The sequence below is a fragment of the Lygodium microphyllum genome, chromosome 12 (assembly GCF_053477565.2).
Source record: "Lygodium microphyllum isolate KBCC chromosome 12, Lygodium_microphyllum_v1.1.10, whole genome shotgun sequence".
In the NCBI taxonomy this organism is placed as follows: Eukaryota; Viridiplantae; Streptophyta; class Polypodiopsida; order Schizaeales; family Lygodiaceae; genus Lygodium; species Lygodium microphyllum.
This window is the reverse complement of record NC_141146.1, coordinates 147,471,939-147,498,446: the sequence shown is the minus strand read 5'-3', so window position 1 is coordinate 147,498,446 and position 26,508 is coordinate 147,471,939. Positions and strand designations below refer to the sequence as shown.

Below are 26,508 nucleotides of genomic sequence, written 5' to 3'. Positions count from 1 at the left end.
TATTACCGCACAGCTTATCGGACGTTTAGAAGAGTAGTGTGGGATGACGTGTTGCCTTGGATACGTGTATCCAGAGGTTTAAAAATTTCTTTCGACACGAAAGACGTGAGAGAGGTTGCTGAAATTCTAGGTTTAATCCCCGAGCAAGAAGAAAAGTTACCTTTTGGGGAGATAGACCCAGAGCTGCCGACTATTTTGAAACTTCTAAGTGCGCATACAAGCGACAACCTAATTTTATAGCTTCAAATAAAACGAGAGTAATTTTGGAGTATGACAGTAACAGTTAGTTTTGTACTCGTGGATGAATTCAGAAGAGAGACGGAAGCAGCAAAACGAAGCTAGGGATCAGCGAGTTAGAGAACGAGCAGTGCGACAAGAGACTTGGCTATTAGAAAGGCTAGAGAGGGTCAACGCATTGCTGAATTTGGGAGTAGACGCTGTGTCTAACTCAACGGTAGAACCTCTTCAACCTAGCTTATCAACTGATAGAACACCATCGAAAGAAAGTGAAGCAGCTTCATATCAATGGGATCAAGTTGTCTCCAGTACTAGCAGTGTCACTAGGGAAAGAGGTAGGAAAAATAGTGAAACTAGGGAGAGTGAAGCTAATGCTACGGTCGGGAGTATTGAACTGCTCTTTGACTGGGATTTAGAGTCAAATTTCGGATTGCGTCAATTATTTAAGGAACCTCAGGAACCTCCGTGGTTTGATACTATCAACGATTTAGGGTTAGGGCTACTATTTAGAGAAACAATGGCTCGCAACCCAGTTAGATTAGCTGATTTCACGCAATTTGGGGGGCTATGGGACGAAGATCCCGATGCCCATTCGCAAAGATTTGAGGTGACTTGCGTCGCCAATGAGATAATAGATGACGACCAAAAGCTTCATATCTTCCCTGCAACATTAAAAGATGAAGCAGCGAAATGGTATGGGAATTTAGATGCTCAACATAAAGGGACCTATGATGCCTTATCAAGAGCTTTTCTAGAAAAATTTAGACGACAAGGTTTTCAAGATAGATTGGCTCTTCAACTGGATTATCTGTCCCAAGGAGCAACTGAAAGTGTTGAACATTATATTGAGCGCATGGAGACAATCATTCGTAAGATGAATCCTGCTCCTGACGATCCCACGCAAAAACGTAAGTTTATTGATGGACTTAATCCTGAAGTTCATCAGCATGTTAGTTTACAACGACCAGCTACATTGGCAGATGCTAAAACACATGCTAGATGGTGGGAAGAAGTGCAGCTTAGTCAACAACGACGGAGAGATCTATTCAAAGAATCTCGGACAGAATATCCAAGCACTTCAGGTGGGGTACCTAAGAACGTGTCTTATGTGACCGTTCCTTTAAATCCCTCGGTAACCGCAAGCTCAAACATGTCGAGTGTACCTCTAAATCCGTACACTTCAATTCCAGCCTATATGATGCAGACAGGAATGCCTTCTATGCCGCAATCTCAATCTCCTCTGGATGAAGCAAAAGTAGCAGATATTATTGCAAAATCTCTAGGAAAATTAAAGGAGGAAATTATGACTGCAGTACAAGCACCTTTGAAGGAAATTTATTCGATAACGACACAAGGATCTAGTGCTCAACAATCGTCGGGAAATTCGACTTCAAACCCACCTCGATCTAATATCTGGTGTGGTAAGTGTCATGGTTACGGCCATGTGGCTACAGAGTGTCCGACGCCTTCAAGGTTAATGCCCAATCATCCACCGTTTTGCTCTTTTTGCCACAAGACTGGTCATTTAGATACAAATTGTTGGCATAAATTAGGTCAAGAGCAACAACAAGCTCGTTCAATGCAAACGAATTACAATTACATGGATCGTAATAATAGGACTTATGAGATTGGACCACCCAATCAACCTTTTAGGCCACGAGGATTGCCCACCCAGGGTAGACCCCCAGTGCCTCGAAACAATTACAATAGTGATGGCAATCGAGGGAGAAATTCTCCTTTTAGAAGAAATAATGGAAATTTTCGTAATCCAATGGGACAAGGTGGTCAACAAAGACCTAGGGGACTAGTAATTTGTTATCGATGCCAACAAGAAGGTCACATAGCCACATATTGTCCAAATGCGCGTAAAAATCAAGACTATACTCCTCTTTGCAGGAGGTGCAGTGGTGAAGGACACTATGAAGAGAATTGTCCTAAGCGAGAGGATAATAAAATGTCTGACAAAGGGAAACAAACCTCTAACGAACCTTCAACGTCTGCTGCAAATTTAGTTGAAGTAGAAACAATAAGGAAAGATATTGGAGTTAAGTCAAAATTTATACCTCGCAAGGTGACCTTTAGAGCTGACCCTATGATTGGTGTTATTACTTGGGCACAAAAGCAACAACAGAAGGAGCAAGGTTTAGAGGAAGAGAGTTCACAATTAAACGGAGCAGTGAAGGATAAGTCTAAGGACATAGATCCTAATATAGAACTACCTGAATCGGATTCTCCCCAGCATTCCTCTGACCATCCATTATTACCTGTGCCCTTAGTAAATCCTAAGATTCAAGTGGGAGTAGCTCCTTCTCCTGAAAGATTGGTTCCTCCTAAGGAAGGGAGTAAAGATTATGTAGAATCCGTAAATAAGGCCTATGATCTTTGGGCTGCATTAGAAGAAATATCATTGACTATTAACCTTCGGCAATTGCTAGAAATAGCGCCTGTTTGTCGGAAACAACTTTACCATAAATTAGTTCGGCGTCGAAGGAAGAGGATTGAGATAAACGCTTCTAAAGTCCGTGAAAATTCTTCCAAAGGAAAAACAACTAAGGATGTAAAAATAGTAGATTTATTTGTGGACCCAGGAGCTCCAGTTATCGATACTACTATTAATGGCCATTTGCTACATGAAGTGCAGTTAGATGGTGGCTCAGCAGTTAATTTGATGACAGAACAAGCTATGCAAGAATTAGGGTTGAAGGATCTAGAACCTACTCATATTGTTTTATGTGTGGCTGATCAAAGGAAAGTAACTCCTTTGGGGTTACTGCGAAATGTGAAATCTGTAGTAGCCGGATTAGAATTTCATGTGAACTATTTGATCGTTCGTTCGCAAACAAATATTTCATCGTATTCTGTCCTGTTGGGAAGACCTTGGTTATACCAAGCAAGATGCATTCAGGACTGGTATAAAGGTTCAATTGTGATTGGTCCTAGAGACGATAGGGTTAAGATACAAGTTATTTCAAAAGGATTTTTGAAAGATTCAGGAGATGAAGCAGTTAGTGAAATGGATGAGAGATCCAACAGTGAGTTTTATGATTCAGAAAAGGAGGGGACTGATCATGAAGGGCCTTATGCCTGGTTATTTAAAACTTCACACCCAGCAGGAGCAGAAAAAGTAGAGGTCAATATAGTACATCAGCCTCACAAGGTAGAACAGATGGGTATTGGTGAGTATGCTGTAGCGTTTTCATCTGACAATGATTCGGATAGCGATATTACTCAGTGGTTATCCACATCCGAAGATACAACCCTCGACTGCTTAATGCTTTCAGCAGAAGAAGCATAATATCTTGATGATTCGCTTGAAACATGTTTTCAATTATCTACGGATCAAGAAGGAAATGATCAGGAAGATGTATTTTCTGCTTACAACAGGTCGGAAGTGATTTCTATGGATGAATTAGAGGAGGAAGAAATGCCTGAGTTAATGATATCTGATGTGGCTGACATTTCAACAACCTCTTCAGAAGGTATGGGAGAAGATGATGTTACTGATAATCATAATAGTATGCTGGAGAGTAGGATTTTAGAAGCTCTTCCTTATGGGGAAAATGCTTTACCCTTTGGATTTGGACAATTGCCAGATAGAGCTAAAAGGATTTATTACTACCAGCTAGAAGCGAAGGAAAGAGAAAGGAGTAGTAGGCATAGGTGCAAACCCTTACAAAGACCACTATCTCGTGAGGATGAGGATGATTCAGCTTCGGCTTTTAACAGGCTTTCACAGACTTCTCGTGAACATCAAGATAATTACGCTAGGATTATTAGAGAATTGGAAGAGGCATTGGAAGTAGAGCGTGAGGCAGCGTTGACTGCTGTAAATGAAGCAATGAAGAAGATTACTGAGTTGCAAAAGGAAAAGGCAGAGTTTCAGTTTAGAGAAAGGCGATATCTAGATGAAATCTCGCTTTTAGAATTTTATTTAGAAGAAGAGAAATCTAAATTCAGTAGGGGTGAGTTACAGATGGACCAAGCGTTATCTATGGATACAAATTATTGGGAAGAACATGAAGACACTGATAGGTTTTTGGGAAAAAATAAATCTAAGAATACTTTTGAACTAGAGACTCAAGAGAAAAACCCTACAAATGTTCCCTGGTTGTGTCATTCTTTTAGGCATTCGACCGGAACTGCGCAGAAGATTTATCGCTGTTCTAGGGGACCGATAATTGGTTATCAACAAGTCCAATCTGAACCTACTAAGGTTAAATTGCACAATATGCAAGCGGTGGTGTTGCCTCATCCAAAAGAAAGAGTAATGGATTTTACTATTTATGGGGATGGGCAAGAGCCACAACTTAGATGGTTTGAACCTGCAGCACCTAGGAATTTTGTGGAACTGAAACAAGTTATACATTATTTGGGCTGTCGAATTCAGGGCGAGGAGGATGAGAATCTACATTCATTAATTCTCAAGCTTAAAGATAATCAATGGTTTTGGAGTTTAGATGATCAGGAATGTCTAGAAAAGAATAACGAAATTTTACGTCGATATCGCCGTAGGTTACATGCTCAATATCCATGTACTTCAGAGCAGATACCTAGCGTAATTGACTCTGTAAGAACCTCATTTACCATGAAATCTCGTAAAAATGTAAATGTCAATAATGGCGATTTAGATAAATATGGGAAGAGATATACTGACAAATCCTTTCCTGAGTTAGTAAATGTCTATGGAGTAGAAGTTAATGGTGCTACGCAAGATAATCTGGCTATTATTCCTTATAGGGCTTTACCTTTAGTAAATTCTGTGAATGTGGGAGAAGAAGCACTGGAATCAAGTACTAAGAATAAACTGCTTGAAAATGTATTGATGCAGATATCCGAAGATGTGCCCACAATTAAGTCACGAAGAATAGACTCTCTATTTATTGAAGAGCCTGAAGTTGAAGTAGTTAAGCTTAAAATGGCAGAAGGAAAATATTTAAATTTAGGAGACCAATTGGAATCACCACATCGTGAAAGATTCGAAGAAGTCTTATGAGTGCATGTTGACGCTTTTGCTTGGTCATATAGGGACCTTAAGGGTATCAAAGCTGAATTATGTCAGCATTTTATTGATCTGGAACCAGGCACAAAACCTGTATGTCAACGTCAACGACGAACAAACCCTGTGTATGCAGAGTTAGTGAAAGCTGAAATTACTAAGCTTTTAGATGCTGGATTCATTTATCCTGTTGCATACAGTGAATGGGTATCTCCTATTGTGGTAGTACCCAAGAAGAATAGTAAGAAGATTCGCATTTGTGTCGATTATAGAAAGCTGAATAGCAAAACACGTAAAGACCATTTTCCTTTGCCATTTACTGATCAGGTACTTGATAAGGTTGCTGGTCATGAGCTGTATTCTTTCATGGATGGATTTAGCGGTTATAACCAAGTACTAATTCATCCTGAAGATCAATCCAAAACTACATTTACTACTGAATGGGGTACATTTGCTTATAGAGTAATGCCTTTTGGTTTGTGCAATGCACCCGCAACATTTCAGAGAGTTATGATTGCAGCTTATCAAGATTTTCTACGTCAATGGATGGAAGTTTTCTTAGATGACTTTTGTGTCTATGGTACGGCAAAAGAAATGCCTGAGTTACTAACGCAAGTATTTGAACGTAGTGATGAAGTAGGTATATCCTTGAATCCTGATAAATGTGTTTTTGGAGTACCAAAAGGAACCTTATTGGGGCATATCGTTTCTAAAGAAGGTATTGCCATGGATCCAGCTAAAATTATTGAGATTTCTGCACTTCCACCTCCAACAAATCTTAAGCAATTGCGTGGATTTTTAGGACATCTAAATTATTATCGGAGATTTATTTCCGATTTTGCAAAGGTGGCATCACCTTTGACAAATCTACTACGAAAGGATACTCCTTTTATTTGGGATAATGTTTGCCAGAAAGCATTTGAATTTCTTAAACATAAGTTAATTGAAGGACCAGTACTCGCACCCCCAGATTGGACAAAAGAATTCCATATTCATGCTGATGCATCTATGTATGCTGTAGGAGCTGTTTTGTGCCAAGCAGATGATAATAAGGTGGATCATCCAATTTATTATGCGAGTCGAAATTTAAGTGATGCAAAAAGGAATTATACCACCACTGAGAAAGAATGCCTATCAATGGTATTTGCGGTGGAGAAATTTCTTCATTATTTATTAGGGAATAAGTTTACTATATATGTTGATCATGAGGCGTTAAAGTATTTGCTTAATAAAGCAGAACTTTCAGGACGTGTGATTCGTTGGATGTTGTTATTCCAAGAATTTGATTTTCAAATAGTTACTCGTCCTGGTAGAGCTCATGTGCTAGCAGATCATCTATCACGATTATTAACATCAGACAAGGAGGAAGGGGTGGAAGATGATTTGCCGGATGCATCACTTTTTACTGTGGAGACACAAGTTCCATGGTATGCTGATATTGCGAATTTTCTTAGTACTGCTCGATATCCACCTGGTGCCGATAAACGCAGGAAACGTCAGATATTAATGCAAGCACGCTCCTACGGATTATTAGGGGGTTACCTTTATAAATTTTTTCCACGCGAAGGTATCTATCGACGTTGTGTAAGGGAAGATGAAGTACCAGTGGTTCTTAAGGCATTGCATGATGAGCCGTGTGGTGGCCATTTTTCCGGTGAATTGACTACAAGAAAAGTTCTATTAGCTGGTTATTGGTGGCCTACTCTATTTAAAGATACTTATTATTATTGTCGCAAATGCGATGTATGTCAAAGGACTGGTCGTCCTTCTAAGAGTTTTGCTACGCCTTTGACACCTATATTAGCATTAGCACCTTTTGAGAAATTGGGAATTGATTTTGTAGGCCCAATCGATCCGCCTACTAGATATCGATCGAATCGTTATATCTTAGTCTGTACTGACTATATTACAAAGTGGGTGGAAGCGAAAGCGCTTAAAACGGATAAAGCCATTGATGTAGCTAAGTTTATGTATGAGAATATTATTACACGTTTTGGTTGCCCACTGGAATTAGTAAGTGACCGAGGTTCCCATTTCTTGAATGGTCTTATCAGCGAGTTAATGGAAATCTATAAAATTAAACATCGCAAATCAACACCTTATTATCCCAGAGCTAACGGTCAGGTTGAAGTAACCAATCGCATTATATGTGGGATTTTAACTAAAACGGTTGCTTCCCACAGGCGAGATTGGGATGAACGTTTATATGAAGCGTTATGGGCCTATAGAACTACTTATAAGGTGACAGTGCAAAATACACCCTTCAATTTAGTTTATGGCACTAATGCTATATTCCCTATTGAGCAAGAGTTGCCCACTTTACGAGTAGCTCTATCATTACGACTAGGTGAGGTTGAATCTTTGAAACAACGGATTTTACAATTGGTAAAGTTGGATGAGGAAAGATTATTAGCTCTACAAAGTCTAGAAGCAATGCAAAAACGTCGTAAAGCATGGCACGACCAGAATATTAAAGTACGGGAGTTTAAAGAAGGCGATTTAGTTTTACTTTATGACAGTCGTTATTATAAATTTCCTGGGAAGCTTAAAATTCGTTGGTTGGGACCTTTTAAGGTGATTAATGTTTATGATAATGGTTCTCTTGATGTGCAGGATATTAATGCTGAAAATGAGATATTTAGGGTTAATGGCCTGCGCCTTAAACATTTTGTGACTTAGGCTAGCTAGGTATAGTTAGGTTAGTAGTTACAATAATATTTTGTCTAATCCACCCTTGGATGTCTTTTCTTTCTTGGGGGGTTTTAAATGGGATGCAGGTATGGCTTTTTTGTGGATGGATGCGCTTTACCCTCGTATTGATGCCGATAGTACTGATCCTGTTCATGCTGGACCTTACGATATTCCGCGTTTTCAGACGCGTGACAGGTTTTTATATGCACCGAGAGGGGAGGCCTGTTGTGGTTCTTCTTTTGTGATTATTTTTTGTTTACAGTATCATCCACCTTTTGGTTGTAGGTCCTGTCAGCGGAATTTATTTGTGCGTGCTCAGCTCTTGTGTTGGCAGTGTCGCACATACTTTCGACGCTATGGTACCACTGCCATGCAGGAAATGATTGGTTATACCTACCAGCGTCATGATTATAATAGTGTTTTTTCTCCTGAGCGCGGCGCTGGTCAGTCTAGGGTAGGCCGAGAGCAAGCAAAATTTGCGAGATATCGTTCGACTGTCTACCGTCTTACTCCATCTTACCATGATTTGCAGACTAGTGTTCCCTGCCCATGTTGGGATTATATTTGTTGGTACATGGATGCGACCGAGGGGCATTCCTTAGATGCTTTACCAGTGGCCCCTATGCCCTACTATGATGATGCAGCTTCGGCTTCGCCCCATGATGTGATGGAGGTTCTTAGCGATGCACCTGATAGCGGATCTGTGACTTCTGATATGTCTACGCTAGAGGCTATTCTTGAGCATCCTATAGATGATAGTTTAGTTAATAGGTTTGACTTAGATGGAGTTGATGATTTCGGATTAGGATTATTGTTTTCACTAGAAGATCTCAGAGACTTTGAAGATTTTAGTCTAGATATTTTGTTTTCTTAGTCTTTTATGTTTTTTCTTTTATTCTACATTTTGAAAAAAACACCAAACAAACAAACATATATATATATATCGTTTAAAAAAACATACAGTGCTTTGAGTTATTGATATCCTGTAGGTTTTCATGCACTTTAGTTTTATTTTCCACGTAGTTAGGTAGTTAGTTGCACGCACGGTCAGGATATTCCTTTCAGTGCTGGAGTTTGGGATATTTAAGTTCGTGAGATGGACAGTTCTATATGCAAGAATGGTTATCAAGTGGAGAAATATACTGCTTCTTAAACAACCAAGCAGTGGGAGCGTTACGACAGTCTAGTTGATCGAAATTGTGACATGAGTATTTGATAATTCTTTTGTACAGGAAGAAGTTTTATTATTTATCTAACCCTTTAACATTGTACTGGCTAGTGTATGTTTCATGTGCAGATTTGACTATGATTTTGCGTTACACACTGTTGTATGCTTTTGTCGCTGATTCTTGGAGTTGCAATACCCACGAACATACAAGGTTGTTTCATACCTAAACTTTTTATTTCATATTCATTTTGAAAAAATACATGAATAAAAATTGATGGAATGAAATTAGAGATGTCGAAGAAGAAGGAAAAAAAAAAGGAAAAAACACTTAAGTAAATTACAGAGGAATTATAAATAAATATTTTAAACAAATATGAATGATATATATACACAATTCTCTATATGAAGTCCACTCACAAGGGATGGGACTTAGCATTAGGGAGTGATTAAAAAAGGGGGTGATGTGTGTGCATAACATAGTGAATTTCATTGTATGGGTGTCCGATTAGGAATCCTATAGAGTTTTCCCCTATCTTTTGGCCACTTTTCTAGCGATATGTGGGATAGCTGAATAACAAGGTTCTCTCCACGAAATTTTGACTAGGAGTAGCGTGGAAGAAAGATGCTGAGCTTATGAGTATTCTTTGCTTATCATTTGCCTAGGCAGAGTGACTAGTATTATGTGTTAGATTAGATTCCTCGAGCAAAGTTGTTGAGCTGAAATGTTTGACCGTTCAATTAAGTGATGTCTTCTTAGCTTCTTAGTTGATCCTTTAAAAAAAAAACAACAACAAAACAATCCTTAAAATCCAATCCAAATATTAAAAGTTTGGAAGAGTCTATATATTTATTCTTTTAAAGAAAGAAAGTAAGAAGAAAAAGAAAAGAAAAGAAAAAAACACCCTGAGACTGCAGGGTTTGAAAAAAAAAAAACAACCAAAAGAAGATAACCATTGCCTCTGAGGTCCTGGTAGGCTATAGGGATTTCCTTGACGGGTGCCCTGCGTCCGATGCCTTGTATCTCTTTGGGGTGGGACCTTTTGGGAAAAAGAATCAATGTATATACTCTTTTGACATCAAACTAAAAAAAAAAACCCATTAAAACATAAACTTAAAAGAAGAGCCTTGGACAATTAGAAGTTACGAACCATTGGCTGTTTGTTCTAGTAGAACATGGAGGGTTAGCAGCTAAACCCTAGGAGTCCTATTTAGTGTTGTAGTATTAGTTTACCTTGTTTGGGTTCTTTGTTAAGTAACGACCTTATCAGTGATGCTATTTCAGAAGCAATATTTTTAGTAGGATAGTAGTGTGGCAATTTATTGCCTAGAGGGATTATTGTTGTTTAGCGGCTCTAGACAGTTTCCTAGTTGGTATATTCTATGCAATGGATGAAGCTCTGTTATGCATTTCCATGGGGAGAGTGAGTAAGGGAGAATGTTAGTTTGCACAAGTTTTTACATCTTTTCATTGAAACATTTATATTGTTTGCATTTTAATATGACACAAATAAGTATTTTTTCTACTTTTCCAGTGTGTACTAGTTGTCCATGTGTGGTTATACAGGTGATGTAGCTGTGCTCGCGAGGACGCTTCGCAATTAAGTGGAGGAGAGAATATTTTTCTTTCAAAGTTGCGTAGCAGTGCTCGTGGTAGCAATGTTCGTGATGTAGCTGTGCTCGCGAGGACGCTTCGCATTTCAGTGGGGGAGAAATGACAACACCTAAAAACATGCCATTTATTGCAACAATTTTTTGGCAAAACTGTATACAATTGACACCTTATTACTAAATTTTTACATGAATTCAATGCAGATGCGGTGTTCGTTGTTGCTGTCTTTGGAGGCCGTGTCCTTGCAGTCTAGCTAGGAGATGTGGTACAATGAAGTTCTTGTACGAGAGGAAGGTGGAGTTTTAGACAAAATTTGATAGGTTTACTTAGTGAATCTCAGCTATGACTATTTAAAATTTTCCTGTAGGGATTATTATCACTTAGAGGAGATAAGACCTTTTTATAAATTAGGGGTTTTCAGGGGAATTTTAGACTTGACAAGGTCTTGACAAGTTGATAGGATATCTTAGTATTAATTTAAGGGATGAGGGATTTCACCAATTATACTACCTCCTACCTCCTAATGATGAAATTCTTTATGAAGAACACACAGCATCATGATTGTGATTATTGTTTATTTATTGAGACTGCAAAAAGTTAATTTAGCAAGAAGGTTCTTGGAACTCGACACTGTTTGGGTTTGGATCCACAGTGGCTTTCAACATATGCAATAGGACTGGGAACAATAGAGTTCAATATCACAATCGGAGTATTTGTTGGCTTTGACACTCTACTGTCCAGCATAACAGTAACTCCATCAGATATTATTGCTACAACTGAAAACAGAACAGTAATTGCGAGGCTACATGGAGATCTTGTGTTCTATACACAATTTCCAGTTTTTCCAAGTGTGTACCTGTCAAAACCAGTTAATTACGTGAGACGACTTTTGAATGGATCAGAAGGGCTTTTGATTGATAAGCTAAAATATTCCTTCAATGGGCAATTGTGTGATCACATTGGAACGTTATACTATGCATTTTGTGATCAGTTAAATCGATGTACATAAGGCTCCAACTATTTAAGATTTCAAATTCAAGACTATATAGAGGAGGATTATGAAAGATTGTTAAAGGGACTAAAACCTCGTTATGCAGTGACATAGTATGGTGTAGAGTTTGGTTTCAAGGATGAAGGTGCTTTTACACGTTTACCTCTACCTTTTTAAGATGTCACAAAATTTGTTATCACATTGGAACTCAATGCAGATGATGTCAAATTTATTATAAATAGGAGTCCAAGGAAAATCATATCAGGGGTCTCGTCAAAATTTGAAGCACTCTCACGAGATGGAATTGCAAAGCTGGTGGTGTCTAACGTTGGGGAGCTTGTAGCTGTTTTTTATCTAGGTATGAATTGTTCAATTGGAATAAGGGCTTCCCCAAAGTTGATACTTAGCTTACAACCTAACAGACCAGAAACTTATGAGTTTGCTTTAACCACCACAAGTGATAAAGCTAGTTCAATAGAATGTGTAGCTAGGTTAAAGGACTCACGGGGTTATATCAAGTATATTGTCATCAATAACAAGCTTTCTTACAAGTGCTTTCAATGGTATTGCAAGCTTGGGGAAACGTCATTATTTCTTTGGAAATGTCATGAGAGGAGGAAAAAGAAGAAAAAAAGGATATTAAGTGTGAGAGAGCAGTTGGAGGAAGGAAGAAAAAAAAAAACAACCATCGTGGGAAAGGAATGCGCCTATCACAGGGAGAAAGAAGGAGGGGAAAAACGGTTACGAAGGGGAAGAAGAAGAAGAGACGAGGGAGCAAGGGCCGTTGAACGAGGGGGAAGAGGGTCCATCTCTATCTGCCATGGCACACCCCAAAGAAGAGCTTTGATCTTGCCATGCAACGGAGGAGAGCATCATCCACATGCTGCCGTAGGTCCTGCCGACGGAGGACACGCTGAAGGCCATGGATACGTGGCAGGATCAGCTCCTGGCGGACGACGCCATGAGAGAGAGAGAGAGAGAGAGAGGGGAGGAAATGGACCAAGATGAGATAAGCGCTGTGCTTTCTCGAACAGCACAGTTACACTCCAAGATCTGCGCGGCAATTGATCGATCGCTGAAGACAGGTCGCAATGGAAGGTCGATACCAGTAGTCTTCATTCATTGTCAGCAACAATATTCGCATCAGCAACAGCAACAGTAGCACCACAACGACGACGACGATGCTACCGAAGTGAGGAGTCTCGTCTCCATACAAGACGCTTTAGAAGTCCTCGAGGAGCAACTGGAATGCCTAAAGGCATGAGAATTTGCAACAGCCACAGCAGCAGAGACATATACATATATCACATTTGATATGGGAAAGAGGATGAAGGCGTGAAGAAAATCATGGTTGCCATGATTGAAAAGGAGGTGCCTTCTTCTGCATGCTTGGTGGAGAGAGAGGGAGAGAGAGAGGTTCGCCATCACCGAGTTACAGGGATGTATCTGAGAAGGACAAAGAATGATGCTTTGGGACAACGTCGAGAGCGCCTACAACCTCATCCCTCCTTCCCCTTCCTCCACTAGCAAGCACCGCTCTTACCCCAAATCCAAGTACAATGCAGAGGAAGATACATTCTTGACATATGCCAAGTTGAGGCAGTCCAAAGCAACATTTGGGCATCTGCCGGGGTTGCAGAATCCCCACACCGATGAGTTTCTGAAGAAGCATTCGAGGGTCAAACTTCGGCCATTTGTGATTCGGACTCCAAAAATACGCTTCAAGCCGCCCATTCCACACGATAAGCCAGTTCTTAAGCATCCCCACAAGGATTTTATCACTTTAAATGCTGTTGAGATAATCCATTCGACACCAAAGAAATTGCCGGTTTATGTGCGGCCGTATGTTGAAAAGCCTGATTACGGAAAAGTTCCAAAGTATCTTGTGAACTATAATAAATTTTTGAAAGAAAATCAAAGTAAAGCAAACTCGGAAGGATCTAAAAGACAGGGAGTGGGAACTCAACCAAATACCAGGAGGTTGGAAGAGTTTGAGAAGCAAGAGCTAATTGAAGGGCTTAAGAAGAAGTGGTAGCAAGTGAATACAACATATCAGAAAACCTCAGTAACACTTGATACCTTGGCTGGACTGCAAGAGGACACGGTCTCCAAGGACGTGACGACGACCCGCGGGTTTTCCAAGTAAGTGTCTAACTGGTTTATCTAAAATAAATGATATGGCATGATAATTTCTTTAGTTTAATATTTTTAAAATATGTCTTTAAACATGTTTTCTCATGCTACATGGTTGTTTGCATTTATCTGAACTGGTTTTTATTTATTAAAAATCAAAAACAGTCGAAAACATTAAAAAATGACTCAAAATTATCATAAATAAAATTTTATAAAATTACTGATTGAAAATTTATAAGTTCTGATATTTTTCCTATAAAGCTTATGAGTCAATGAATTTACTGAATTTCTATCAAGATTTTTAAAGATGTTTTGTTATATTTAAAAATTAGGAAAGAGTTATATTTAGGGAAAAGGCATAGTTTTCCTTTACGCAAAATGTGTTATTTATTGATATAAACTATGGATTCTTAGTGAAGTATTGGAAACAAAATCTTTGATTTGTTAGTGCATTTTTGTTGTAAGGGTTAAAGAAAAGAAATAATGATTTAATAATATTTTACTTAAGAAATGCTTGTATAAAGATATGGTGTTTTGGTTTTGAAAGGAGAGATTATATGCGGTGTGAACATTTAGGAAACATGGGAAATTACAAATAAAAAGTTTGACAACACTTTATAATGATTTATAATGTTAGGTTGCAGTTATCAAATTTAGTTTAAATTAAAACCAAAATAAAATCAAACAATTTAATGATTGGATGGCATGAGAAAAAGCCTCAGCATCTATATTAAATTTTTACATGTTATTCATTTTACAATCAACTTCTTAAATACATGGAGTGGAGGGCCACTAGGATAATTTAAAGAAAACTAAGGGGATATACGGGATTTAAAATGAACGTTGTATGTGAACCATAAGAGTACGGAAGAACTTGTTTTATTCTGGTTGATGTTTAATAATAGAAAAGAAGGAAAGGACGTTATATTCGCAAAATGAATTAAGTACTTAAAAACTAATAAGCAACAACGAAATTTATATACGGAGTGGGAAACGTCTACCAAGGGAGATTAAAATTTAGGGGTTTATGGTATGTCAGAAAATTTGATTTGAATGTTTGTTTAAAATTAAACAAATAAAAAGAACTAATTTTAATCAGGTGGAGAAAAACATAAAAAGGAACTTTAAACGGAGAGATACAAATAGATCCAAGAGATCTATATCCCTGAAACAACCTTTCCAAAGTCAAACATTAAAAACATTTCCTGGATAAACCGCCACTAGCATGGCAGGAGAACATTATGAGGAGCTGCCTCTGAGAGATGGGGAGAAACCATAGTCATCTTAGGTTTAGCAATTTAGTGCCCAGTATAATTTATTGAAGTTTAGAATTTTTGCAGTTGGACTACTACAAACAACGTTGTAGATTTTAGGGAAGGCTAAGTTAAATTAAAACAATTAGTGCAATAATCACTTGTTTAGTGCAACAACTCTTAGGAGTTGGCTTGTTAACCTGGGTAAAAGTGGCTTGGTCTTTGGCCAGTCAATGGCCGAAGGTTGGTTGGTGTCTGAGGCGCTAGTACATATTTCACAATGGCTACCAACGGTGAAACCAAACAATGAAATGCTATGGTCGCTGAAGGACGATGATAGACTGACTGGAGATGTGGTGGTTGGAAATGGGGTAGAAAAAAGAATGGATGCCTCAATGGAAGAGAAGGTGAATTGCTTTTGTATGTTGCACCATACCTCTATGGAGACGTGGCTCGCCAAGTACCAGATCGCTAGGCAAGATTGAGAGGAAGCGCGAGCTGAATTCCAACATAGTACGCGTCATCGAACGATTCGATATCCCGAAGGCATGGAGGAGATGCCGTGGTTTATGTCAACGCGATGGTTGCATGGAGCCTTGACCGCAGCATCTCGCGAAGGGACACAGGTCTTAATGGAGGAGTAGGAATTCTCGAGGGGATGTAGTCCAAAGGTGATGAGGGGTTTAGAATCTCTCATATCTAAATTTTATATAAGACATCTAATTTGAGTGTTTCAATGTACAATACAAAATATATAGTGCAGCCTGGTCGTGCGGACGGCATTTTCACGTGGAGCGTATTGACAAAATGCGCTCCACGATGGACTATGGTGTCATGGCAAGGTTCGAGCAAGAGAGCCGGCAACGAGCAACGGATCCAAACATGGTTGTGGATGAGATGGAGTATTTTGGGAACTTGCAAAGTATTGTTACAGTGGATTATCGTAGCTTCTCCATGATACTATTCGATGTGCAGTGGTTCAAAGTGGTACTTGGAGGAGCTGGAGCAACAATTCGATGAGGTCCATCTGGATTTCTCGAAATAGATTCCGAAAAAAAATGGATGGATTTGTGCGACACCTTTGTGTTACCGGACCATTGTGAATAGGTGCATGGACTCATTTGCTTGCTAATTGTATTATGACATGGTTTATGTCACAATGGTTTGAACTCTCTTGTACATGTTTGTGAACATGTAATCTTCTATCCAAAACCCCGACAACCTCGATGGTGGTATGTCATACCTTCAACTCCCCGAAGTGCAAGAGTATATGATCAAAGCAATGTTCCGAGCATAGATGAATATAATATGCAAATAGAGGGGTCGATGTTGCAAGGGGTGGAGGCCGTTGAAAGCGTGGAGACAGCATCGGCTAACAATGATGGAAATACAGGAGTCCAAGAATTATTTGAGAACGAGGCGAACTCATTCTTTTGTGGTGACATGTCTATCGACTTTCCAGTGTATGCGGAGTTGTGTCAGGAGATTAACATGGGACCATAGGATACTTCATACTTGGAGCATCCACTTACTCAATTCGTTGACCAATCGCTTATAAGGGTACATAAGATATGCATTTTAAGTGAGATTTTTTTTAAATGATTTATATTACTGTGCTTTGTATAATTTAAATTGATTATTCTAACATCATTTTTTATCTGTGCAAGTGACATTTTCAAGATGAGTCGAGGGATGAGCGATGAGGAGTTACAGGACATCTTCGCACGCATGTCTCCAGACCAGATCGCTAGATTCAGAGAGATGGCAGACCAGGAGCTGTCTCGGTCTTCGTCAGGGCGCTCTGCTAGATCTGCTTCAGCGCAATCGGATGCTTCGGCTTAGAGCGACGAGCTCGACACTCACGACTTGGGCCAGAGGGAGAGAGTGCATCGGGATCAGGGGGATGCTGCAGAGATACAGAGGCAGTGAGCCCGCAGTCAACACGGGATACAAGTGCGACTCATCGCTCTCGTGGCCCTTCCAGGGAGTGTGCCTCAGGCTCAGGTGGATGCTGTGGAGACACGGACGCGGTGTCTCCGTCTCGTCGTTCAACTAGAGCTACGTCACCTCCAGGATTTGTCACACCTGTGGGGACGTCTACTCCAGTTACTCCGGCTTTTGTGCAGCCGTCAGCAGGTGGCACCCCTGTGGGTGCCACTCCGAGAGATATTACCCCCGTCAGTACACCGGATGCACAGGGGTCTCCTGGATATGCCCAGGAGCGTGGACGCAGATGGGAGAGGACTCATCTTAGGCAGACTCCAGGGGGTTATGGATATCTAGTCGATAGTAGGTCAAGAGCCATCATCATGAATGATGAGGGGAGGAGGGTGATGGCTCGCATGAGAGAGTTGTGCCAACAAGTTTTTCGGCACAACGTCTTGGATCATTGAAAGAACATACCAGAGGGGATCAAGGACTACATAGTAGCATCCTTACACGAGGAGTTTCCGGTGCCAGCCACAGTAGATAGATTCTCTACGGGCTGGATGATGGATTGCATGCGTGCATACATGTCACATAGACGATCCGACGCACGCAAGGCAATCAAGAGTGGGGCTGCAAAGCTCAAGTGGTTAGATGCAAACGACGGGCGTCGACTGAGGGAGGAGGCTACAGATTCTCCAGGACGTTGGAGTCAGCAGTGCAAGGCGGCGAAGCACGACTCGAGGTCGGAGTGGTCCATCATCTTGGGAGTGGCGGCCACAGGACATATTTGGAGGACTTTGTAAGTTTTTCTTTTGTTTTGCTTGTTTATTTTTTTGAAATATTCTTTGTAGTGACAATCATGTTTCTAACAATTAGCATTTTGTTTTCTTTGCAGCACTCCATTACAAATCGCGATCTGACTAGCCTTGAGACTCGATATGCAGAGAGGCACGGTCTCACTGCATTGATTGACCGATTGTATAGACGTGGCGGCCCTGTAAGTCACTCATCTTTCTTGTCCGTAGTTACCATGAGATATTTGAATGCATTATTGTATGGTGGACTGATGTGTTGTTTCTTTTTCTACAGAGTCCGTTCGATGCTCCTTTGCGGCGAGACGAGCTTTCGGGGGACGAGGATTTGTAGCTCGCTCTTGGATCCCTGGAGCTCACACACCTTTATTTTTTAGTCGCCTGATCTATGTAGACATTTTCTATGTATTAGTGATATCCTGTCATGATTGTACCAATCACTTTTTATGCAATCATGTATTTATTTCATGTATCAGTTCTATGATTTCAATATACATTGTTTTTGTCTGTAAGCGCATTATACACAGTAGTGCAGAAACTATTTTGTATGGCTCTCATAAAGCAGATAGTGCTATATGTGGCAGGGCAGCTTGCTGCCCTACACAAAATTTTTTTCCCCTGTTACCGTCACTATTAGCATCGCAAATTTTACTACTCACATCGTTATTGGCGTCGTTATGTACGTCGCAAACCGTCGCTATCAACATCGGTATTGGCATCCTTTGCGACGCTAATACCAACGCCAATACTGACGCTGATAGCGACGGTAATACCGATTGTTCTATGGCATGAGTATTGGACTTAGCACCATGGGCAATGACAAGATTCCCATGGGTAATCTTCCATGAGGAATCATCAAAATAAAGCACACAACCTACATCATCCAAAGTGCCAGCAAAGATAAGGCTCTTTGTTGTGAGAGCCGATACATGACGTATGTCATGAAGAGTAAACATGCGACTTGAACCAAATTGTAGTAACTAAACATGGGCTTACAGTCATCATTCCATATTTGAGCAACATATCATGTGAAAAATACTTATGTAGTAGTCAAATTTGCTGAGGTGTAGTCAATGCCTCAATGCCAAGAAGATATTTTAGTTCTCCCAAGTCTTTCACTTTAAATTCAGCATGTAGCATGGATTTAACTTCGTCAATACCAAATTCATCATCCCTAGTGATGATCAAGTCATCAACATAAACAACCAAGAATACATAACCTATCTCTGTCTTCTTAATAAATAGACTATGGTCTGCATTTCCCATCTAAAATCCAAGTTGATGTAAATACGAGCTGATCCAAGTATTTCATTCCCTTGGTGCCTTCTTCAAACCATAAAGTGAATTTTTCAACCTACACACATGATTAGGGTAATCAGGATATACATAACCCTCGGCTTGTTCCATATATACCTTCTCAATCAGATATTGAAGTCCCAAAAGGAACACCAAGGAAAAGGGGATTCTACTGCAAGAAAATCTATCTTGTAACATCAACAAGCTTTTATTTCATTCTTTTGATGACCAAAACAAAGGAACCATCAAATCTTCACGCAGCATCATAGTAGATATCTCCCATGGATCTAATAGAATCAATCATAATCTTCAACATATTCATAGAATCCATCAATATAACAATGAACATAAAAGAATACACCATCTTTGAATGGAAATCAATCACATAGTATTCATCTTCAATGTCTTCATACTTTTCTCTCTCAATCTCTCATATACAGTTACACTGTTTTGATAGAATTGACTATCTTTGGCTCTCTTTCTCTCTCTCTCTCTCTCTCTCTCAATAGTACATCATCTCCTCACTACAATACTCTCATAATGACTCTCAATAATCCTTGTTAGGTCGTGGATGCACCTCCCAAGAGGTATGTCTGATGTGAAGAGGCACCAAAGCCACTACAATGTCTCTTCATAACTCACTACTATCACTGTCACTCCATTCTTTTCTTCAGTCTTCAGCAGCTGCTTCTTCCAATTGTTTTAGCTCTTTTGAACTTAGATTCATCCTTTCCAAAAGTTAGAAAACTTTCCCAAAGTCACACATACATTCTACAGAACATTTACAGAAGATCTAGAGAACAGCATAGAACAGGACCAGAGCAGATAAAGAACAAATACAGAGCAGAGACAGAGGCTCTACAGAAGGTTTACAGAAGGTCATCAGAGAATATCAAATCCTCATAAATCATACTAAAACCATTCCAAACTATCAAAAACTATTCAATAAACCTTCAAAGAATTTCAACCTTCATCAATCATCAATCCATGCTTCATACAGAAGAAAATCAAAACAAAACAGAAGCTATACAAAAGGTATCAGAACCAATCAGAACCTCAATAGAACCTATCAGAACATCACATAGCCTCATATTTTCACTAAGAATCATCATGAACTTCCAAAGCATAATCAATATCATCTAAAAGACTCTCAAACACTTCCATTAACAACCATACATCACTCTAAATCCATCAAAAATCAATCATTCAGTCCTAAAAAATAACAAAAATCAGTCAAAAATTCAGTCTTTTTCCACTCTCAACATATCCCCACACTTAAAAAGGAAGCGTCCTTGCGACCTAAGGAAAAGAAGAATATAAGTTCATTAAACAGCTCAATTTTATCTTGTTCAGTATCTTCAATAATCTCTCCAAACCACGACCCCAACTTATCACCTGTATCTCTAGAAAAAATACTACTAAAAGAAAACTTCGTTATTCATTAACACATTTGATAATCAATTAAAAGTCATAACAAATTTGTAAAGGATATAAAAGGTTCTTCTTCAGCTTTCCACCATATGCTTTCCATCCACCATCAATAGTTAAAAAGAGCTCTTGAAAAAATTATTCAACCAGCACAAACTCATCACATACAAATTATTACAACACACACACAAACACAACCATCTGAATGACACCTCTAAAAAGAGATATATATCATTAAGAATCATCCAAAATACATTGCAAAGGTATCAATGAAGGTGATTCCTTTTGAAGGCTTGGTGATTTCGAAAACGATCCATGGAGAATGGCTCATCCACAAATGTCTTGGGAGGATTTTAAAAGAACTAAAGGCAACACATCCTTTCTAGCAAAACAAGGTATCTGCTAGTGAGGGCTGAAATGATGAACGGATTGCCTCTTACCCATCCAACCTCCAATCCTCACTAAGAGAACTAAAGAGGGGCACCACCTAGCCAAAGGGAGGATGGGCTAGGACATCCCTTTTCTCAAAGAGAATCAAGAGAACCAAGACACAAATTTACAAGAGAGAATATATGTGCTAGACACCATATTGGAATATAAGAGAGAGAGATGAGAAGAGAGGGAGACAAGAGGAGAAGAGGTAGAAGAAGCTTGCCATTATGCTACATGGAATGAGAAGATGAGAAGAGAGGGAGATAATAGGAGAAGAGGTAGAAGAAGCTTGCCATTATGCTACATAATAAAAGAACTTACTCATAGCTTACCTCAAAGAGATGAGGATATTGTAGAGTGCTCTCATGGACTTGTCATTCTCCTTCCTCCCTCTTTTCTAAAAGAGAATCAAGAGAACCAAGACACAAATTTACAAGAGAGAATACATGTACTAGACACCATATTGGAATATAAGAGAGAGAGATGAGAGGAGAGGGAGACAAGAGGAGAAGAGGTAGAGGAAGCTTGCCTTATGCTACATAATAAAAGAACTCACTCATAGCTTCCCTCAAAGAGATGAGGGTATTCTAGAATGCTCTCATGGACTTGTCATTTTTCCCCTTCCCCTCCCTCCATGGGCTCTTTATATAGCCTCCATGAGGGATTAGATTAAGCTAATCTTCTTGATTAACATAATCCTAGATGATGTATGGCATCTTTGAAAATATGGAGCATAGTGGATGGGACAAGTCCCCACCTTGGTCATCATGCAAGAAGCCAAGGGTGGTGGTAGACAAAATAGATAAATGGAGCTAGATTACAAGAGGTGGGTGGCCAAAGCACATTATTATAATATATTTACAAGAAGGATAGAGTGGAAAGTTGGTGTGGTGAAAGAGAGAAGAAAATTGCATGTAGCCAGCAGTCTGCGCCTTCGTAACTTCAAATCCGTGAGGAATTTGGAAAAAGTTTCTTCTGCAACTTTGTAGACCAGGTCGAAATCGATCGGCCTTCGCGGGAATTTTCTTGAAATTCGCTTTTTCTTGGGAGTTATTGAGATTATAAAAAAGGCTTCCAAAAGCTGCTTTGACTTTAGTATCCCATATGTATATAAATACATATAAGCATGTGACAAAAGGGGTCCATGCTTGTAAGCTTTTGTGCAAGATCCAAATGACACCATGATGTGGATATTGACTTGTGTGCAAGGGTGAGGTGTCCTCTAATGATGGTGATAGATTCCAAATCTTAGTGATGCAGACGGGGCCCATGTGTAGTTGGAGGCTAGTCCTTTGAAAAAATCTATGCATTCACTCAACTCCTAGGTGTAATCCATTTTCATCTTCACTAAGATAACCATCCTTTTGACCCTTTACATTGACATGCCTTCTAAGAACTTGTTCCTCCCATTTGCTAGAGTTATCATAATCGAGAAGCAATGTAGCATACCTAGTGCTTGAAGAGTAAACCCAGAGTGATATGGTAGGCTCTTGATAGGGGCTTTGGCCAAAATTTTGTGGTAGTAATCCGGGTTGTAAAAAACCCGGATCATTAGCCCTCCCCTTAGGCTAGAGGTATTCATGCCTCTAGCTTGATAATGATGGTCCAATAGAGCAAGGAGGACTGCACCCCCTCATTGGTGGCTCTTCATTGAATGACTGCTCCAAAGTGTTCATATTTCTTTGAAAATAAGGCTTCAGTCGCCATCCATTTACCCTTGTCTTGTGAACCTTCCCATCTATGTCACCTAGCTTATAGCTGCCATTTGGATATCTCCTTATGACCATGAATGGCCCTTCCCACTTGAACACAAGTTTAGCATCCTTTCTGTTATCGAAGCGGTTATCATAGCGTAGCAAAGTGATCCTTCCCTTATGTGTTTGCTAGCCAGCTTCTTATTAAAGGTCTTCCTCCTCTCTTCCATTCTCTATGGAATAGTGTTGGACTGCTGCTTCTCTATCTAACTCCAGCCTCTCTAGATCCAATATCCTTTCCTCTAACTTCTTATCTTGATTCTTCTCTTGACTGGCTACTAAAACACGCAAACTGGCCAGTTCCACCTCTATAGGAAGCAAAGCTTCTTGGCCATAGACGAGGTGAAATGGAGTATAGCCAAGCGAGGTTCTAAATGAAGTCCTGTAGGCCCAAAGAGCTGCACTCAATTTTTTATCCCAGTGCTTGGGGTGCATGTGTACCTGCTTGGTAATTATCTTACAAATTAGCCCATTTACTTTTTCGACCAAACCATTACACTGTGGATAGTAGGGAGTAGAATGCCTGTGCTTGATTTTTAGCCTTTCCATTAGCTCCCCTACTAGGTTCGCCCTAAAACCAGGACCCCGATCAGAGATAATTTCCAAAGGTGTGTCAAACCTGCAACAAATATTTTCAAACACAAATTTTCCCACTTCTTGGGCTGTGATCCTACTAGTTGCTGAAGCCTCTGCCCACCTCGTCATGTAGTCCACTCCCATTATGATGTATTCCTTGCCAGATTGAGTTCGTGGGAGTGGTCCTATTGCATCAATCCCCCATTTCTCAAATGGGCCATATGTAGTTATGGGATTTTGTTCCTCATGCACTAGCTTCCTTGGTCCGGCCTTTTGGCAATCGTCACAAGTGTGGCACCAATGTTGCACATCTCGATGTAGACTAGGCCACTCAAAACCGGCTTGGAGAATCTTTCTGCTGGTTATTTCTTGAGCAAAATGTCCACCACAAACCCCTTCATGGCAGCTCTTAATCACATCTATAATCTCCTTTGCTGTTGGCACCCTTCTAAGCACTGCATCCTTTCCTTTGCAATACAACACATCATTTATCAAGCGGTATTTAGTGGCCTTAGTAGCTAGCCACCTTTTCTCACTTTTACTCATATGTGTAGGTTCCTCACCTTGCTCGAGAAAATAAAGCACATCTTGTAGTTGAAACTTTCCTTGAAACAAGGGAAGCTTTACGGCAATGATGCCCACCATTGCCTCTTTCAATTTTTCAGCTGCTAGAGCATCTGCGTCGCCATTTGTGCGCCTTGGCACAAAATAGATTTGGGCTTTCTGTAGCTTTCTCATGAGAGTTTTAGCTTCCCTCATTTTCACTGCTAAGTTATCATTTTTACAAGCCCAGATTCCTTTCATTTGCTTAACAATGAGCATAGAATCCCCAAAAACATTAAGCCGAGTGATACCATGTGAGAGACACCACTTCAAACCTAAAAGCAAGGCTTGATATTCTGCCTCATTGTTAGAATGGACATCCTCCAAGCTGATACCTTCTCCATAAAGTTTGTCACCTATGGGACTGAACACCACTATTCCTGCTGCCGCTCTGTCTTTAATACGCTTGTAGGCTCCATCAAAGTAGAGGGCATGGGCATTCTCCACCCGTGGCGGCTCCTCAAGAGGAGGTGTCTCCTCTTTTACCTTTCCCTTCTCATTTTCCTTTTTTTGATGGCATCTATGGGTCAACAAATCAGCTAGGCAAGCTCGAGTAGAATCCTCCACTTTGAAGGTGTAGTCAAACTCTTGGAGTTGTATCACCCACTTAGCGATTCTAGCTGAAACATCCATGTGCTGTAAGGCATAGGGAAAATGCTCTTCTGTCATGATCACTGTGAAAGGCCTAGGGAGAAGATAAGGACGAAACTTTCTTATAGCAAACATTAGAGACAAAACCATTACCTCGACCATCTTGTACCCTCGTTCTGATGCTGTCATTACTCTACTAGAAAAGTAAACCGGTCTCATTAGTCCAGTTTTAGCATCCTTTTGTATTAGTGCTGCCCCTAGAGCATTGTCCCCAAAACTCGGGTTGACAAAAAACTCTTAATCCCAACAAGGCTGTAAAATTATAGGAAGGGTGCTAAGAGCCTTCTTCACCTCGTGAAAGCACCTTTCGCTTTCGTCACTCCACAAGAGCTCCTCGGAGTGGGTTAACTGTTGCAGTGGAAATATTAATTGGGAGAGGAGATGAATGAACCGCCCCATATATCGCACCTTCTGAATGAAAGAGGTTAGTTGCTTCACAGAAGATGGTGATGGCACTGCCAATAGGGCCTTAACTTTGTTTGGATCTGCTTCAATGCCCCTCTCACTTACGACATGCCCTAACAAAGTTACACTGCTTTCGCCAATGCGACACTTCTCATGGTTTAACTGCCCCCCCATTTGTGCGAGTCGGTTGAAAGCTTCATCCACCTTCCCTAAATGTAGAGCCTTAGAACTATAAATACAAAAATCATCAATAAAGACCCTGATGGATTTCCCAAAATATGGCTGGAAGACATAATTCATGAATCGCTGGAAGGTAGCTGGGGCATTTGTTAATCCAAATGGCATTACTTTGTAAGCAAAACAACCCCAAGGTGTAATGAAGGTGGTCTTCTGTTGATCCTCCTCAGCTATTCGGATCTGGAAATAACCTGAATACCCATCACAAACAGTGTATCTCTCATGCCCAGCCACCTCGTTGAGTATTTCATCCTGAAAGGGAAGAGGAAAGTGATCTCTCTTAGTTGCGGCATTTAGCGGCTTGTAATCCACACAAATCCTCCATTTTCCATTCTTCTTGGGTATCACCACCACAGGTGAAACCCACTCTGAATCCCCTATTGGATAGATAAAGCCTGCCTTTAAAAGTCGTTGTACCTCAGTGAGTAGAGCATTTTGTTGAACTACTCCCAATCGTCGTAGTCGCTGCACCACTGGCCGTGCTCCCTCTTTTAGATTAATGTGATGTTGTACTGCTGTCACACCTGTGATGTGTTCATACTCAGAAATAAAAAGTGCAGAGTGTTTTATCACCACTTCCATGTAGGCTGCCTTCTCCTCAACTGATAGATCCTTAGCCAACATTTTTTCTAACCCCTCCTTCTCGACCTTTGGAAGCTGCTGCGGAATTTCACTACTAGAAGGCCCTTTTAATGTAATCCCCATCACTTCTAGAGAGCTTTCTTCCTCCTCATTAGAAGACTCTCCCTCTGTCATAGATGACCAACCCTCGCTGGAACTCCATTCATCAGCAGTGGTTTCTAACACAAGATCCTCCTGTCGGCCCTCCTTCATGTTGTAGATAGTGCTCTTCCATTTTTTATGCAGCCCCTTTTGTGGCCTGAGCTCTAGAGCCCCTGTCTCCCAATCTTGTCTGGCTTTCATTCCCATTAGCCATGGTCGCCCAAGAATGAGCGGATAGCCATCCCCCTTCACTGGCATCACATACATGTCAAGCTCCAGTTGCACTCCACACACCTTTACCTTGACTTTCTTTATAACTCCCAAACAATTTACTACCACATTGTTAGCCATTTTGGCCCCAAATTTAGTAGTTTCATTTACCTCTAATCCCAAACGATGCATCAACTTTTCCGTCATGACACAAATCTCTGCACCTCCATCCACATATGTCTTTGACACTCTCTGCCCATTGATTTCGGCTTCCACTAGAGGTACAATATCTTTCATCTTTCTAGCCTGGATTGCATTCACATGTCTATTCTTCATGGGTCTAATGCTTACCATCTTTGACCATTGTCGCCGCA

At 40.2% G+C, this 26,508-nt stretch overlaps 1 pseudogene; it reads left to right on the top strand.

Moving 5' to 3' along the window:
* The first annotated feature begins 13,157 nt into the window (after positions 1–13,157).
* LOC148028423 (uncharacterized) lies at positions 13,158–13,838 on the top strand (annotated as a pseudogene).
* The last annotated feature ends 12,670 nt before the right edge of the window (positions 13,839–26,508 follow it).